Genomic DNA, 20,000 nt, shown 5'->3' with positions numbered 1-20,000 from the left:
GAAAAGTTTAGAGAAAGTGACTTTTATAGATTTCAAAGTGATGATGAGGGTGATTATAAAGTGGAAAACAGCGACAGCGACGGACTTACAGAGAGTGAATCTTACGAAGGTGAGAACGCCGCTGATGCGTCTGTGTGGAGTCCTGCAATATCCCAACAAACTATCCGGGCTTTATACTCGATTATGAACAAAAACTGCCCTGAAATCACTCGTGGAAGACTGTTTTCTTTTATGCAATTATGCTCTATGTTTAGCCCTAGTAACATATATATAGGTTGTTCCTAGTCGGCGTCCGGGGGGGAAAGAGTTAATACATAGAATGTCTTAAAGGTTGTATGGAGGATTTTTTTGTTCAGTTTCAAATTGTCAGTGAAAGTTTAAAATACCATTACAGAGACGCAGCAGCCTTGTAATTATGATGATTAAAAAAAAAAAGAATGAAAATCTATCAACTGTGGCCGTAGTGAGGCCAAATAAACATCAGCCAATAGAAAACAAGGCTCCCTCATTTTCTATTGGCTGTTTGGTCGTCAATCAAACTCCCTACGTTTCTAGTGTAACTGACTCGTCGGCGGCGCGGGATTACGTGGTTTATGCGACGGTTCTTAGAGGCTTTTTTTAAACTGTCGCTTCCTCGCAGTTTGCACAAAGTTTTGTCGCGATGTCGGACGAGAATCCACGACCGGTTTCGCCGCAAAAGAAAGTCTGTTTTTGAGGTCGCTGAAAGAAAAAAAGAAGGAGAAAAGGAGCGAAGACAAACTGAGGTGATTCTTGGAGATTCCCTCCAGCGACGGCGCAAACGAAGTAGACGAAGGGTCTAAAGACGTTGTGAAAATATTTCTAGAAAGGTCACTTCAACAGTAATTCTGAACGCGCACTGGATGTAAACAAGCGTGATTTCTAGAGCAAAGAGGGAGGAGGAGATGTTTCTACTGAGGCAGCGGTGGAGGAGGAAGGTGGTGTCACACATGCACAACATTTGAAAAAGGACTGTCACTGTATTTCTTTTCCCTTAAAAAATCCTCTATACAACCTTTAAGAGTCTTGTTATTTCGCATGTGACTTTGTGGCATAGGTGCTGTTTCTTATTAAAACCTAATCGCTCACAATTCACCTTCACCTGTGGTCTGCAGTAGAGCAGGTCTGTTCATTTTTGTGTTCTGAATCTTTCGTGGCAATGTTGTAGCGCGTAGTGTGTTTCCTACATAAGCGTAAATACGAATATAACGCAGCCGAGTTCTTAACGCGTCATGTCCTGTGTTCTGTCCGGCCCTTCAGGCAAATTTTAGGACCCTATGTGGCCCGCGAGCCAAAACGTTTGCCCACCCCTGGACCAGACTGTACGAAGAGTCGAGAAACTGCAGCACTCAAACATGATGACATAAAAACACATTTCAGCCCCGTTTTTGAAGAAGAAAATAACACCAGATCAGTTTTATCGAGCACTTTTTTGGTTAAAGAGAAATATTCAGTCCCTCCACACCCGAGCCACAGCTGCCCTGAGACACACGAGCAGACGAGAGGCTCCCAGTCTGCACCATCAGCCCAACACACACACACACACACACACACACACACACACACACACACAGCGCTGGGGAGTAACAGATTACATGTACCAGAGTAATCAGAGTACAAATGATGAGTAACTGTATTCAGTTACAGTTACTGTTTCAGTGAGTGGTAATTGGATTACAGTTACTTTGTTGAAATAAATGGATTACACAGAGGGATTTTACTGTTTTCACAATTTGGGCTAAACCAGGTCTAAAACCAGGTCTAAACCAGGTCTAAACCAGGTCTAAACCAGGTCTAAACCAGGTCTAAACCAGGATTAAAACCAGGTCTAAACCAGGACTAAACCAGGACTAAACCAGTAAACCAGGTCTAAACCAGGTAAACCAGGACTAAACCAGGTCTAAACCAGGTCTAAACCAGGATTAAAACCAGGACTAAACCAGGACTAAAACCAGGACTAAACTAAAACCAGGTCTAAAACCAGGACTAAACCAGGTCTAAAACCAGGTCTAAAAACTAAACCAGGACTAAATCCTGCTGTGTGGACGTGTTTCTTCTTCTTCTATCAATAATATTTTTAATTTGGTTCAGTAAATCTGGACTTTTTTATTTTCTTTTATCAGATAAAACTTCTTATGTGAAGATTTCCTCGTCTTTGTTTCTCTACAACAAATCAAGTAATCCAAAGTATTCAGATTACATTACTCACTTTAAGTAATTTAATGGATTCTGTTACAAACTACATTTTGGTGTGTGTAATCTGTAATCTGTAGGGGATTACATTTTAAAAGTCACCTTCCTGACACTGCGTATCACACACAGAACAAGACAATCACAACAACCTCATTTCCACAATAAAAACCCACATGAATAATAAATAAAAATAAACATTCCTCTCCAGATTTAAGAAGAATAAAGAGGAAACTGGTTGGTTAAATTGTGTATGAAACGGTTCTGAGTCGTGTGCTTTTCTTGTCTGCTGACCTGGTGTCCATTTAACCTCCTCTGCTCGTAAACGATCACGTCTGGATTATTGTGATTATCCGCTCGGCCGCTCGCTCTACCTCTGCACGTGCGTTTGCGACGGACCCGGAGATCAGAGCGCGTGGGCGGACGCGGCCATTGTATCCAGCGCTTTGCTCCTGCAGCGGCAAAACCTAATAACACGAGCGCCGCCTTATCAGAGCAGCGGAAGAACAGACGAGCCCCGAGAGCCACAAAAGAGCTGCTCAAGAGCCACAAGAGAGCCACAAGAGAGCCACTGAAGGGCCAGAGCCAGAGGTGGAGACTCAAACAGGTGGGTCACACCACAGAGCGGAGAACTGGAGCTGATAAACTGATTATATTTGATCACGATCTGCAGTTCGTCACTTTGAATTTAAACATGTGATAAAGACGTAGATTGTTTTTTTGGTGAGAAACACAGAGTAAATGAAGGTAAATCACAGCAAATTGTTAAATTCAAGACAAGCTGCTCATGATTTTTAAATGCCTAAAGAAGGTTGTAGTACTTTATTCTGGTAGTGCAAACTGTACAGATATAACGGTTAAATAATAAATAGATATAATGATATAATTTGGAGACATATTGGTAATCAGGGGTCACCAGACTTTTTCTCTGGGGGTCACATTCTGGCTCCAGACTGATGGGGGTCGGTCGTATAACACAACTGTTTGACCCTGACGACACAGATTATTTTCTTTGAAAACCTCCAAACTTTCTTTTCACATCAGACAAACTGCACGAACACTGAACAAAAAATAACTGGTCAGAGACTGAAAACTCAACACTGTCAACTTTTTGTACTTTGGCATGAGTCATTTTGCCGTCTTTAACTGTACTACAGTACTTTGTACTACAGTACTCTGTACTACAGTACCTTGTACTACAGTACTCTGTACTACAGTACCTTGTACTACAGTACCCTGTACTACAGTACCTTGTACTACAGTACCCTGTACTACAGTACCTTGTACTACAGTACCTGTACTACAGTACTTGTACTACAGTACCCTGTACTACAGTACTCTGTACTACAGTACCTTGTACTACAGTACCCTGTACTACAGTACCTTGTACTACAGTACTCTGTACTTACTAGTACCTGTACTACAGTACCTGTACTACAGTACCTACTACAGTACCTTGTACTACTACAGTACCTGTACTACAGTACCTACTACAGTACTTGTACTACAGTACAGTAGTACTCTGTACTAGAGTACTCTGTACTAGAGTACTCTGTGTGTGTGTTGACTGTCACTGATCTCGAGTTTTTCAGGTGATGAATACATACTTCATATAATTATATTTTTTTATAGAAAAAAATCTACAAAATCCAAGATGCAGACATGTTATTTAAAAAAAAGTAATTTTAAAAAACAGGCCATGACACTTTTGAGGATTGTCTCATAGGACCAGTTCAAGTGGTGGGGACACAGGGGCCGGTCAAAGGGACGTGGAGGGCCGGAGTCGGCCCGTGGGCCTTAGTTTGATGACCCTTGGTCTAAATCTCGATCTGGGCCGATAGTCCACGTGGACATGTGACACTCAGACTCTATATTATGTCCATTTAATTCAATTTACAGACAGATAAATGTGATAATATGTGGCTCTGCGTCAGGATTTATCTGCAGAGTCATTTGTCTGATGAGCCACAGATCCACGTGCAAAACTCTGAGGTTCTGCTTTAAACGCACTTGTGTCTGATCCACAAAACAATAAATAAAAAAGTGAACATTCAGCCCAGTTTAGGCCAGAAAGGAAACAAAACTACTGCGGTTTTTATCAAACTTCTTAGTGCAGACTTGTGATCTGAGAGGAGCCTGTGTGAGATTTAATCTACGTTCAGACTGCAGGGTTTAATGCTCAGTTCAGATTTTTGTGTGAAATCCGATGTTTTTTGCAAGGTCGTTCACATTTCCAGTTAAATGTGACTTGTATGTGACTCCAGTGTGAACATTAAACGGTCCAAAAGTGTCCCACATGTGACACTGGAGACACGACGACATCAACCGCAGCGAGCGTCTCTGTGTTTACACAAGTTGTCCAAACATGGACGCAGCATCGAGCACCTGGAGATTTTAAAGTTCCTCTCGTACCGGAGCCAGAACATGAACAACTGACTTGTTTTAAGGAGGAGATTGAGAAGGAGAAGGACGAGGTTTTTGGTGGTGGTGTTTTGTGGTGAGTGGAGATGTGCTTCACTTCAGTGACACAGAGTTCATTAACAATTTTCACCTACTTCAGTGCAGAATAGTGACATTCTGAACGTAGCCATTCAGATGCACCTGAAGTGACCCAAATCCGATTTTTTGTCTCTATGTTCCTGTATCTGATCTTTTAATGTCAGTCTGAACGACACAGATCCAATTTTTTCAAATGTGACCCAGGACACTTGGATCTGTGCTCCTGAAACTGAAACATATCTGATCTTTTGACATGTGACTTCAGTCTGAACAGACAAAGTGCATTCATCCACCTACACGTCATCAACAAGACACAAACGTCACTATTCTGCGCTGAAGTAGAAAATTGTTAATGAACTCTGTGTCACTGAAGTGAAGCACATCTCCACTCACCACAAAACACCACGACCAAAAACCTGGTCCTTCTCCTTCTCAATCTCCTCCTTAAAACAAGTCAGTTGTTCATGTTGTGGCTCCGGTACGAGAGGAACTTTAAAATCTCCAGGTGCTCGATGCTGCGTCCATGTTTGTTCAACTTGTGTAAACACAGAGACGCTCGCTGCGGTTGACGTCGTCGTGTCTCCAGTGTCACATGTGGGACACTTTTGGACCGTTTAATGTTCACACTGGAGTCACATACAAGTCACATTTAACTGGAAATGTGAACGACCTCGAAAAAACATCAGATTTCACAACAAAATCTGAATTGAGCGTTAAACCCTGCAGTCTGAACGTAGACCAAGTCTCACAAATGTGTCGGTTTTGAAGCTCCAATTCCTGCTCTTCAACTGTTTTTTGTTCGTCAATAGTGAGAATCATTTGATAAAACTTCACGTTCACATTATTACTACGCGTATAATCTGTAAACAAAACTCCGCTGCGATAATTATGAAAGTTTACACAAAAGAATCGGTCTGGTTCCAGTATTGTCCGCCCTGCTGTTCTGACCTGACCCTTCCACTTCCTCTTCCGCTTCCTCCAGACTCCATGGAAAAAGAGCCGAGGACACACACGTACACGGAGACGGACATAAAGTAGAGCCGAGCAGCGAGGAGGAAGACGAGGAACACGAGGAGGAGGAGGGGAGAGGCTTAAAGAAAAACAATAATCCAATTTACTGCCGCTACAGCCCTTCAAACCACATTCTCACAGTCCAGCTCCTCCGCCCAGAGCGACCGAGGCAGCAGAAGGAAGAGAGAAAACCTGTCAGAGTTTAGCAGATCTGAAAAGAGCCGCTCGAGACGGTTTGGAAAGTGCTCGTTCGGTCACCGTTGTTTTCGTAATCAATCGATGGTCCTGGCTCGAAGGACGAGGATTTATATGTCGCCTCGAGCCGCGATCATTAACGTGAAAATGGATTCTGGACGAGAGCCGTGACGTTTAGATTTCAGAAACGGCGTCCGGTTTAGGGCTGTGCTGTGTCGTCTGTCGTCTGTATTTACCAGCGCAGCAAATAAAAACAGCATTTATTTCCCTAAAACAAAAACTAAAAAGATGTTATGTAGCTGTTATTTGTCCCTCAAGTAACTACAGAACAGCAATGTAGAAATAAAAATACAAACATCCAGTTGTTCTGACGGGGATAGAGATGATGCAACGATATTTAATGTAATATTGAATTGTTCGATACTGGACTCAAGATTCGATACACGTGTCAATATACACCGTCCATGTGCACTGTGTTGTCATTTGTTTTGGTCCAAAGTAGGGACGGGCATTCGATGAAATTTTCTTAATCGATCGTCGGAAGAATTAACGATCAATTATCGATTCATCATTAACGTTTTTATATTAAAATGATCATCATTATTATTACTATCTGCACTAATCTGCATCAATAAATTCAACTTTACGACATATAAACATAACGACTCTAGATCCACATCAGCTGTTTGACATTATAATGTGTTTAATTCAGTTTTGTTCAAATCTCACACAAACAAAACTTAAAACCACATCACTAATTTACATAAACTAAGTGAAGATAAAACTCCAGCTCTTGTGTCGCTGATGTGGTTCAACTTGTGTTGGATTAAAAGACATGACTCAGGTGAATACAGGTCAGTGTGACCAGATTTGTGTTTGTCAAAACCAGGACAGCGTACGGGGGAGGGGGGCGGGGCCTCGTCATCCACATTGAGCGACTCTCACCTGGAAAAACTTTTTCCCACTGGACACAGAAACATATGTGCTGCTTTATCCACTGTGCACATGGACTCACACTTGTCCCAACGCAACGGAAAGTGTGGAATTTCTTGTACAAATCCTGGTTAAATCCACATTTGTGCTTCGGTTCGTTACAGACTGACCCACTGTTTGTGTGTCGCTCCTTCTGATGCAGAGACACATGTACACACCTGTTTGGTCACACTACACACAGCAACATACATTAAAATTAACGTAATCGATGAAATTCTTAATGATCAATTATCGATTAATCGATTAATCATGCCCATCCCTAGTCCAAAGTTAAACATTTCTCTTGGCGTCCTCCTCAGATGCAGTAAAAAACAGCTCCATAGGGACTTGTAGCTGAAATATTCTAACAGAGGAGGGTTTTTCCATTTTTATTTGACGTTGATAGATCCAGGACAAAGAGATTCACTTTGAAATACTTAAATACTTCAGAATCACTTTCGGCTTCACATCGGCTTTAATCACATCAGATCGTATTCGCACACACGGGGGCGACTTGCGATGTAAGTGATCTTTTTCTCCGACTCTATCGCATAAGTTTTAGTCAGAAAACATCTGTGAGACGTTTCTGTGGAATATAACAGTTTTAATGTTCAGAAAGAGGACGGGAGAGCGACGTGTGTTTGTAAGAGCACAGACAGAGTTTTTTATTCATTTATTTATTTATTTATTTTTTGTATTATTATTATTTATTTATTATTTATCATTTATTTATCATATTTATTTATCTTATTTTTTTATTTATTTATTTTATTTATTATTATTTATTATTATTATTATTATTATTATTATTATTATTATTATTATTTTTATTTTTTATGCGTGTTAAGTTAAGTCTGTCTTATTGTGGATGTGCTGGGTATTCAATTCCTTAAATTTGACAAATTATAAATAAAAAATAAAATAAAATTAAATAAAAAAAAGAGCACAGACTGTAGGGGGCAGTGTGGGAGGAGCTACGTACTGTCTCTGCTGGAGGAGGCGGAGCAACGGACACAGACGTGTGACGCAGTGAGACTCAAGAAAAGAAAAAGAAAAAGTCTGATAGTGTCTCTCCCCTTCAGTCTGTGTGAAGAGTCGACGGTTTATTATAAAATAAAATATAAAACAGTAAAAACGCTTCTTATTTTCACTGAATAAAAATTCTGAGCTGTGACTCATCGAAGCAAATGAACGAAAACACTTTACAGATCAAATCCAGTGTGTCATGTTTCATTAACATCGTCTTATTATATTTTACTCATGAGCAGAAAAAAATGACATGAAATATTTTTTTTTCAATCTTAAAATACATCGAAATGAAATCGATATCGAGACTCGCGTATCGAATCATGAGAAAACTGTATCGTTGCTTCTCTCGTAAATAATTTTATTACAACTTAGTGACATGTTTTATATCGTCGTCGATATGGTTTTAGACCTGGTTTAGTCCTGGTTTAGACCTGGTTTAGTCCTGGGTTAGTCCTGGTTTAGTCCTGGTTTAGTCCTGGTTTAGACCTGGTTTAGACCTGGTTTAGTCCTGGTTTAGACCTGGTTAGACCTGTTTTTAGTCCTGTTAGTCCTGTTTACCTTTTCCTGTTTAGTTCCTGTCCTGTTTAGTTTTTTAGTCTGGTTTACTGGTTTAGACCTGGTTAGACCTGTTTTTAGTCCTGGTTTAGTCCTGGTTTAGTCCTGGTTTAGTCCTGGTTTAGTCCTGGTTTTAGACCTGGTTTTAGACCTGTTTTTAGTCCTGGTTTAGTCCTGGTTTAGTCCTGGTTTAGTCCTGGTTTAGACCTGTTTTTAGTCCTGGTTTAGTCCTGGTTTAGTCCTGGTTTTAGACCTGGTTTTAGACCTGTTTTTAGTCCTGGTTTAGTCCTGGTTTAGACCTGTTTTTAGTCCTGGTTTTAGTCCTGGTTTAGTCCTGGTTTAGTCCTGGTTTAGTCCTGGTTTAGTCCTGGTTTTAGTCCTGGTTTTAGACCTGGTTTTAGACCTGGTTTTAGACCTGGTTTTAGTCCTGGTTTAGTCCTGGTTTAGACCTGGTTTAGTCCTGGTTTAGTCCTGGTTTAGTCCAAAATGTGAAAACAGTAAAATCCCTCTGTGTAATCCATTTATTTCAACAAAGTAACTGTAATCCAATTCCCACTCACTGAAACAGTAACTGTAACTGAATACAGTTACTCATCATGTGTACTCTGATTACTCGGTACATGTAATCTGTTACTCCCCAGCGCTGGTGACTGGAGGAGTGTAAATCTATAACACATTTTAAATTAAATCTGATCATTTTTCCTCTTTAATATTGATATAATATTGATGTTTTAGTCTGAATCTACGAGCGACGTTTACGTTTGTGATTCAGAGACACAGATTCTGCTGCGTCTCGTCTCTTGTTCTGCTCATGAAGCTTCCTCGCCTCCGGGTCTGCACATCCCCCGCGGGACGTTAATAAAACAAACAGCCCCGTCTGCGTTCACGCGCCCGAGGAAACGACCGTCCCCGCGCGGCCGCCGGACCCGCCGGCCGTCCAGACCGTCCAGACCGTCCAGACCGTCCAGACCGTCCAGACCGTCCAGACCGTCCATTTCATTTCATTTCATCTCTCGGCGGACGCCTGTTTGATCGGCCGAGTCAACAGCAGAGGAGCCGGAACAGTTTAATTACCGGCGCTTCGTATCCAGGCAACGACCAAACACAATAAGGCTGGATTGTATCGGCTCGCGCGCCTTTAATCTGCACCGTCGTTATTGACAAAAGGCCCAGGTGCTAATGTTCGCCGTGGGGCCGAGAGCCAAAGCTTCTGCCGCCGCCGCCGCCGCCGCCGCCGGTGCCGAACTGCTCCATTTGGACGAGCGGTTTTCAGACGGACGTTTACACGACCACGTCCCAGTAAAACGAACGAGACGTTTATGAGTCTGAAAAGATCAACGCAGATCAACAGTCGCACGGACGAGAAACAGAACGACAACGTGTTTTATAAAGTTTAAACCAGGACTAAACCAGGACTAAACCAGGTCTAAACCAGGACTAAACCAGGTCTAAACCAGGTCTAAACCAGGACTAAACCAGGACTAAACCAGGACTAAACCAGGACTAAACCAGGACTAAACCAGGACTAAACCAGGACTAAACCAGGAAACCAGGTCTAAACCAGGACTAAAACCAGGACTAAACCAGGACTAAACCAAACCAGGACTAAACCAGGACTAAACCAAGGAAAACTAAACCAGGACTAAACCAGGACTAAACCTAGGTCTAAACCAGGTCTAAACTAAACCAGGTCTAAACCAAACAAACCAGGACTAAACCAGGACTAAACAGGACTAAACTAAAGGACTAAACCAGGACTAAACCACTAAAAGGGACTAAACAGGAAATCTAAACCAGACTAAACCAGGGACTAAAACCAGGACTAAACCAGGACTAAACCAGACTAAACCAGGACTAAAACTAAACGGACTAAACAGGACAGGTAAACCAGGACTAAACCAGGACTAAACCAGGACTAAAACCAGGGACTAAACCAGGTAAACGGACTAAACCAGGACTAAACCAGGACTAAACCAGGACTAAAACTAGGACTAAACCAGGACTAAACCAGGACTAAACCAGGACTAAACCAGGACTAAAACAGGACTAAAACCAGGACTAAAACCAGGACTAAAACCAGGACTAAAACCAGGACTAAACCAGGACTAAACCAGGACTAAACCAGGACTAAACCAGGACTAAACCAGGACTAAACCAGGACTAAACCAGGACTAAACCAGGACTAAACCAGGACTAAACCAGGACTAAACCAGGACTAAACCAGGACTAAACCAGGACTAAACCAGGACTAAAACAAACAGGACTAAACCAGGAGGACTAAAACCAGGACTAAACCAGACTAAACCAGGACTAAAAGGACTAAACCAGGACTAAACAGACTAAACCAGGACTACTAACCAGGACTAAACCAGGACTAAACCAGTAAAACAGGACTAAAACCTAAACCAGGACTAAAACAGGACTAAACCAGGACTAAACCAGGACTAAACCAGACTAAAACAGGACTAAACCAGGACTAAACCAGGACTAAACAGACTAAAACTAAACAGGACTAAACCAGGACTAAACCACCAGGACTAAACCAGGACTAAACCAGGACTAAACAGGACTAAACAGACTAAACCAGGACTAAACCAGGACTAAAACAAGGACTAAACCAGGACTAAACCAGGACTAAACCAGGACTAAACCAGGACTAAAACAGGACTAAACCAGGACTAAACCAACTAAACCAGGACTAAACCAGGACTAAACCAGACTAAACCAAGACTAAACCAGACTAAACCAGGACTAAACCAGGACTAAACCAGGACTAAACCAGGACTAAACCAGGACTAAACCAGACTAAACCAGACTAAACCAGGACTAAACCAGGACTAAACCAGGACTTAAACTAAACAGGACTAAACAGGACTAAAAACAAGACTAAACCAGGACTAAAAGCAGGACTAAAAACAGGACTAAACCAGGACTAAAAATAGGACTGAACTAGGACTAAAAATGGGACTAAACCAGGACTAAACCAGGACTAACCCAGGATTAAAACAGGACTGAGAGTCAGGAAAGCCGTGCATTTTGGTTTTGGAGACAAATAATAAAGAAAATTGTTGTTGTTTTTTTGTTTTTCTTAATTTTGGTTTTATTTTTAAATATTGTGACTGTGATTCTTTTTTCTCATCCAGCCCTCGGTTCAAGTCTGACACAAAAAAGTGACGGGCCTGTGAAACGAACCGTGCAGAATTTCATATCTTTAGAACATTTACCTGAAGTGAAAGTTCTAACCTCACCTCCCTCCGACAAAGTCTCAAGTCGAACTGTTAAACCGTGTCAAAGTGTAGATTAGTTGTAGATTAACTTTGAGCCAGGAAGCGTAGGAGCTTCACTTTCTACGTGCGACCTCAGGTCTGGAGTCATGCATTCACATGCCCACGCCGCGCCTGCCCGTCACACCCAGGTTCACCGCAGACTCTCCAGCATTTTGTCTGAACACACACGACACACACACAAAAACAGGACGAACACCCGCACACGTCCTACTGCAGGGGGTCAAACTCATTTTGGTCCGGGGGCCGTATCCAAAGTGTCCGGATCAGAAAACTCATGTCATATAAACTCCAAAAATAACAATAAGTTCAAATATTTGTGCAGAGAAACACAAATCTATTACAGAAATCTTTTTTAATTGATGAACTCTTTCTTTTACAAAATATTATAATATTATGAACAACCTGAAACTTTAAGAAAAAAAATACAATTTCAACACAAAGTTTTAACATGAACTTGTCTGTAAACAGGAATAAGTCCATTTTTGTTGTAAAATCCTGCACTCGGCTCCACTTTTCTCATGTTGGACATTTTTCTGATGAGGGTGTCACGGTCAACAGTCAAAAACGATCGTCCTTTAAGAGCGTTTGGAAAGAGACAAGTCTTCATTTGTGCTGCTCTGGTGGGAGGGGCCACGTACAGAGACGCTGGAGACGCTGCTGTGATAAACACCACAGAAAATTAACATGATTTTAATAGAAAATATCATTCAAATATTTTAGTAAAAAATCAGCCGAGGGCCAGATTAAAGGTCTTGGAGGGCCGGATTTGGCCCCCGGGCCGCATGTTTGACACCCGTGATCTACTGCGTTTGAAACTTTCACGAGAAAAGAAAAAGCACCTGACACTAGAGGATTAACCGTCAGTTTAATCTGTTGTTTTTGGGAAATTCTCTGCACAAACTGATCCAGATTTAGGATTTACTCTGACGTCATCATCAATAACGCAAAAGTTTCATACATCACAAAGTCAAAATTTAGTGTTTGTGTCGTCTAAACTGCCACTTATCACACGCATGAATTTTCAAGCACGTGCACGGTGCGGCGTAGGATTCTGACCCCGCGGTGAGGTGACCCCGGGTCAGAATCCTATTATGGTATGTTGACCCCCCCCCATAGAATATTGACCCCCCTACGAAAATCTGTATTTTATTCATAAACAGCTTGAATTCTATAGAAAAACTTTGAATATTTTATTTATTAGGTATTATTATTTTTATGTATTTTTTAAATTATTTATTTTTTATTATTTATTTATTTTTTATATATTTTTTATTTTCTTATTTTTAATATATATTTTTTAAATTTATTTATTTATTCATTTATTTATTTTGTATTATTTATATATATATTTTTATTCATTCATTTATTTTAAATTTTTTAATTATTATTTTATTTTTTTTACATTATTTTTATTTTTTATTTTTAATTATTTATTTATTCATTAATTTATTTATTTATTTATTGGACAACGGATTTATTAGGCTACATCCGGTGTGTTTACATTCATTTGTCATGTTTGTTCATTAACATGCTCTGTCCCAATCAAATAAATAAATAAATAAAATAAATATTGGATCCCCATTAGTCTTTACTGGGGTAAAGACTATTCTTCCTGGAGTCCAATAAAAGGTTCAATTATAATAAACAGTTCACACATCAGTTCAGTCCTGTTCCATCGTTTACTGCACAACACAAAACAACACTACTACGATTATAATATATCCAATAAATTACAATAGTGACTAAATATAATTATGTACAATTTCCAGTATATTTCTTTGACATTTCACTCTCACTCTGTACAGAACACTTCTTTTCAGAGCATTAGTGTAGTCAGAGAATATTAATACTATATCTGACAACAGCTTTTCCTCCACATTCTCCATATTCTAATGCACAGCACAGGCTTGATTACACAGTAACAAAGCTCTGACAGCAGCTCTCGGAGAGAAGGGCCACGCCTGGTCCAACAAACTGGGCACATTCCTGCTGTTAACCCTGTACGCGCCAAGATCCTACTCTGGATTTCACCACCGCGACGCGACACGAGGCGACACGAGGCGACACGGTCCAGGAGCGGCGCGTTCCACAGCCACACAACAAACGGAACGAGCACGAGTCATTTTCATGTGGAAGATCAAAAAGAGCAGCGCTGACGGCCCCACTTAACCTGATCTGACAGAAGAGCAAACCTGAACTCAGAGCCGGTGCGAGTACGAAGAGAGCGGCTGCACCCAGTGTGTGAAATATGACTTCACATGTGGCACAACAATGAGGATTTACTGGCATTGAACCAGCAACTTTGCACATAACACAGCTGTAAGTGCAAGTGTGTTCCCTGATTGAAGAGAACCAAAAAATGCACATATAAAATTAATAAATATCCAATTAAATTAAGCCTCTTCACTGAGGGATTCAGATGGACCATGATAAATGTTGAAATCCAGATCATCCTTAAAATAAAACTGTAAAACCTGGTGTGAGTCTCTGCAAATCCTCCACAAAGTTACAACTATTTATGTAAATGTTCTTTTTTTAGCCCTGACGTTTGTGTTTGGAGCATGAACGTGACAGAATAAACCAGGAGAAGAGTCAAACTCACTCACTTCACATTGGGCCCAAATTAAAAACTGGGACTAAGTCGTGGGCCAAACTAAATATTTACTGAAACATTTCAACAACATCTGCGTCTTTTCTCTTCTTTGATGACGTGTTCTGTAATGTTAATCCTTTTCTTACTAAAATAAATGTTGAATCATAGTTTTGCTTAAACACTGAATCCAGAACAAACAGAATATGAAATAATAACATTTTAAATAATAAATCAGCGGGCAGCTTTAATACAGATTTGATATGATCTCACGGGACAAATATAATTATATCTTGGGCCAAATTTGGTCCCCGGGCCTGAGTTTGACACGTCTGATATAAGGAAACCAGATTGGACACAAGCTCAACAAAAACTTAAACTCACAAATGTATCGACCTGAACTGAAGAGGAGCTTGGATGATCTGTGAAATGTATTTGATCAAAAAAACTTCTGTCCAGTTGACAAATTTAATTTCTCCTTTGCCTTTAACTTACAAACTTTACAAACTCACAATAAGTTAAACACATTTGGACGGTAATTCTGTCCTGTCACAGTCGATGTAACAAACCAGTCTCTGTTTTTACTGTCGTCATCACCAGAAAAATGTACACACATAAATACTTTTACTTACATACACGACAGAAGTAAAATATTCAGACCAAACAAACACACACACACATATACACACACACACACACACACACACACACACACACACACGACACACACACTACACACACACACACACACACACACACACAGACACACACACACACACACACACACACACACACACGACACACACACACACACATACACACACACACACACACACACACACACACACACACACACACAGACACACACACACACACACACACAGACACACACACAGACACACACACACACACACACACACACAGACACACACACACACACACACACACACACACATATATACACACATACACACACACACACACACACACACACACACACACACACACACACACACACACACACAGACACACACACACACACACACAGACACACACACACATACACACAGACAACACACACACACATACACACACACATAGAGTTTTCCTGCAGTTACAGTTACACTAATGTCCAGACCAGATTATTTCATTATTTCAGTTTAAGATGAAACCTGTTAAATGGAGGATTCATGATACAGAATATTTCAAAAGTAAGTTAGTACTTTTCATTTTTTCATTTACATTTCCATTAATTAATTTCATTTAATATTGTCTTTGTTAATGTAATAAAATGCATCTTCTTAGCAAACAGTTTGTGGTAGAGTCTGTTTCTTCTCCAGGTCATGAGTAACAGTTATAGTCAGCAAATATTTCTATATTTCAACACAACAGGCAGATAAGAAAAAAGATTTTGAATTTGTTTAAATGAACAACTTTAAACTGTAAAGCCCACAGGTTTTATTACTTTTAATTTTAAATGTAAATCTAAAAATATAAACATATTTTAACAGAGTACAGTGAATCATTGGAGAATTTAATCGATAAAGACGACCACAGAGTCTGGGATCGGCTGATCCACCAAACAAATGAAACAGAAAGAGCAGAGTCCTCAAAGAAGAACAAATGTAACGAGCAGCAAAGCAACAGAAGATGATGTAATATAATATAACATAATATAAAATGATGTAATATAATGTAACACAATATACAGTAATATAATATTTGATATGATTAAATAAAGTTTATCTCAGTCTTTGGCTTCAGATCAAAACCAAACTGTTCAGAAAAGTTAAGTCTACAGTATTTGTCTTTTTCCAGTATTGACACTTTCATATATTTGCAGTGTCAGGAAGGTGACTTTTAAAATGTAATCCCCTACAGATTACAGATTACACACACCAAAATGTAGTTTGTAACATAATCCATTAAATTACTTAAAGTGAGTAATGTAATCTGATTACTTTGGATTACTTGATTTGTTGTAGAGAAACAAAGACGAGGAAATCTTCACATAAGAAGTTTTGTCTGATAAAAGAAAATAAAAAGTCCAGATTTACTGAACCAAATTAAAAATATTATTGATAGAAGAAGAAGAAACACGTCCACACAGCAGGATTTAGTCCTGTTAAATCCTGGTTTAGACCTGGTTTAGACCTGGTTTAGATCTAGTTTAGACCTGGTTTTAGACCTGGTTTAGACCTGGTTTAGTCCTGGTTTTAGACCTGGTTTAGACCTGGTTTAGACCTGGTTTAGACCTGGTTTAGACCTGGTTTAGACCTGGTTTAGTCCTGGTTTAGTCCTGGTTTTAGTCCTGGTTTAGTCCTGGTTCCTGGTTTAATCCTGATTTAGTCCTGGTTCAGACCTGGTTTAGACCTGGTTTAGACCTGGTTTAGTCCTGGTTTAGACCTGGTTTAGTCCTGGTTTAGTTTCCTGGTTTCCTGGTTTACCTGGTTTAGTCCTGGTTTAGTGGTTTAATTACCACAAAAAAAAAAAGAATACAGCCCAAAATGTGAAAACAGGAAAATCCCGCCATGTAATCCATTTAGTTGAACAAAGTAACAGTAATCCAAATCCCACTCACTGAAACAGTAACTGTAACTGAAAACAGTTACTCATAATTTGTACTCTGATTACTCTGGTACATGTAATCTGTTACTCCCCGACACTGTATATTTGTGTTGTTGTTTTGTTTTTTGATTGTGAACGTTACTACACTCGTCTGACTTTGTGTCTAAAAATACGACGGTTCAATAACAGTTTGGGAGTGAGGACGAGGCCGTAGAAAAGTTCACAGCGATGACACAGTCAGTGGAGTCGTCTGTGTGAACGTCGAGGGCCCGTTCACACGCGCCAGAGTCACAAGAGGAACCAGGACACAACCCGACACACTGACCGGCTGCTGCTGCCGCTGCTGCAGGGAGCTCCTCCACACACGAACATCACACATGAACCATGAACATCACACATGAACATCACACGAACATCACACACGAACATCACACGAACATCACACGAACAACACACACGAACATCACACGAACATCACATGAACATCACACGAACATCACACGAACACACGAACATCACACGAGCAACACACACACGAACATCACACACGAACATCACACGAACATCACACGAACATCACACGAACACCACACGAACACCACACGAACATCACACGAACACACACGAACATCACACAACACACACACGAACACACACGACACACACACGAACATCACACACGAACATCACACAACACACACGAACAAACCACACACACGAACACACACACGAAACATCACACGAACATCACACGAACCACACGAACATCACACGAACATCACACGAACACCACACGAGGAACACACATGAACACACATGAACACCACACGAGCAACACACACGAACATCACACATGAACATCACACATGAACATCACACGAGCAACACACACGAACATCACACATGAACATCACACATGAACACACATGAACACCACACGAACATCACACGAACATCACATGAACACCACACGAACATCACACATGAACACCACATGAACATCACATGAACACCACAACACCACATGAACACACACACATGAACACACATGAACACCACACGAACATCACACGAACACCACATGAACATCACATGAACACCACATGAACATCACACGAACACACACATGAACATCACACATGAACATCACACATGAACATCACATGAACACCACATGAACATCACACGAGCAACACACACGAACACACACATGAACACACACATGAACACCACATGAACACCACACGAACACCACATGAACACCACATGAACACCACATGAACACCACACATGAACACCACACGAACATCACACACGAACCATGAACACACACGAACCACCACGAACACCAACACCACACGAACACCACACATGAACCATGAACACGACATGAACACCACACGAACATCACACACGAACCATGAACACCACACGAACACCACACACGAACACCACACGAACACCACACATGAACATGAACACGACATGAACACCACACGAAACACCACATGAACCATGAACACGACACCATGAACACCACACGAACATCACACACGAACACCACATGAACACCACACATGAACACCACACGAACACCACATGAACATCACACACGAACACACGAACACCACAACAACACGAACACCACACGAACACCACACGAACACCACACGAACATCACACGAACATCACACATGAACATCACATGAACACCACATGAACATCACACACGAACACACACGAACACCACATGAACACCACACACGAACACACATGAACACACACACGAACACCACACGAACACCACATGAACATCACACACGAACCATGAACACCACACGAACACCACATGAACACCACACATGAACACCACACGAACACCACACGAACACCACACGAACATCACACATGAACATGAACACGACACGAACACCACACAAACATCACACATGAACATGAACACACCACACGAACATCACACATGAACCATGAACACCACACGAACACCACATGAACACCACACATGAACACCACACGAACACCACACGAACATCACACACGAACCATGAACACCACACGAACACCACATGAACACCACACATGAACACCACACGAACACCACACGAACACCACACATGAACCATGAACACGACACGAACACCACACGAACATCACACATGAACACCACACGAACATCACACACGAACATCACACACGAGCACCAGGAGCAGGAACATTCACTGTCAGGTCCCGTTTACACCAGAACATTTAAGGGTAAAAACGACAAAATATTTGATCAGAAGTGTCTTTCGTTTAGACGGTGACGGCGTTTTTGGGGCTTAAAGGTTGTATGGAGGATTTTTTTTTTTTTTTCAAATTGTCAATGAAAGTTTAAAATACCATTACAGACATGCAGCAGCCTTGTAATTATAATGACCAAAAAATAAAAAAGAATGAAAATCTATCAACTGTGGACGTGTTGAGGCCAGATAAACATCAGCCAATAGAAAACAAGGCTACCTCATTTTCTATTGGCTGTTCGGTTGTCAATCAAACTCCCTACATTTCTAGCGTAACTGACTCGCCGGCGCGCGGGGATTATGTGGTTTATGCGGCGGTTCTTAGAGGCTTTTTCAAACTGTCGCTTCCTCGCAGTTTGCACAAAGTTTGTTGTGATGGAGGACGAGAATCCACGACCGGTTCGCCGCAAAAGAAAGTCAGTTTTTTTGGTCGCTGAAAGAAGAAGAGAAGGAGAAAAGGAGCAAAACTGAGGTGATTCTTGGAGATTCCTTCCAGCGATTGCGTGAATGAAGCAGACAAAGGGTCTAAAAACTGACGCGTCGGTCGCTAAATTATTTCTAGACAGGAAACTTCAACAATAATTCTTAACACGCACTGGCTGTAAACAAGCATGATTTCTAGAGTAAAGAGGCGGGAGGAGATGTTTCTACTGAGGCAGCGGTGTAAGAGGAAGGTGGTGTCACGCATGCACAACATTTGAAACAGGACTGTCGCTGTATTTATTTTCCCTTAAAAAAATCCTCTATACAACCTTTAAAAACACAAAAATCTAAAACCAGCCTCTA

General features: G+C 40.9%; 1 protein-coding gene across 1 annotated transcript in view; it reads right to left on the bottom strand.

Moving 5' to 3' along the window:
• The window catches only part of rps6ka1 (ribosomal protein S6 kinase a, polypeptide 1), a 147,960-nt gene that overhangs the window by 116,104 nt on the left and 11,856 nt on the right, over positions 1-20,000 (bottom strand). The window lies entirely within an intron of this gene.

The sequence above is a fragment of the Boleophthalmus pectinirostris genome, unplaced genomic scaffold (assembly GCF_026225935.1).
Source record: "Boleophthalmus pectinirostris isolate CB_2022bp ecotype Guang Dong unplaced genomic scaffold, ASM2622593v1 HiC_scaffold_10, whole genome shotgun sequence".
NCBI classification, from domain to species: domain Eukaryota; kingdom Metazoa; phylum Chordata; class Actinopteri; order Gobiiformes; family Gobiidae; genus Boleophthalmus; species Boleophthalmus pectinirostris.
The sequence above is the reverse complement of the archived record's forward strand: the minus strand, read 5'-3'. Positions and strand labels throughout refer to the sequence as shown.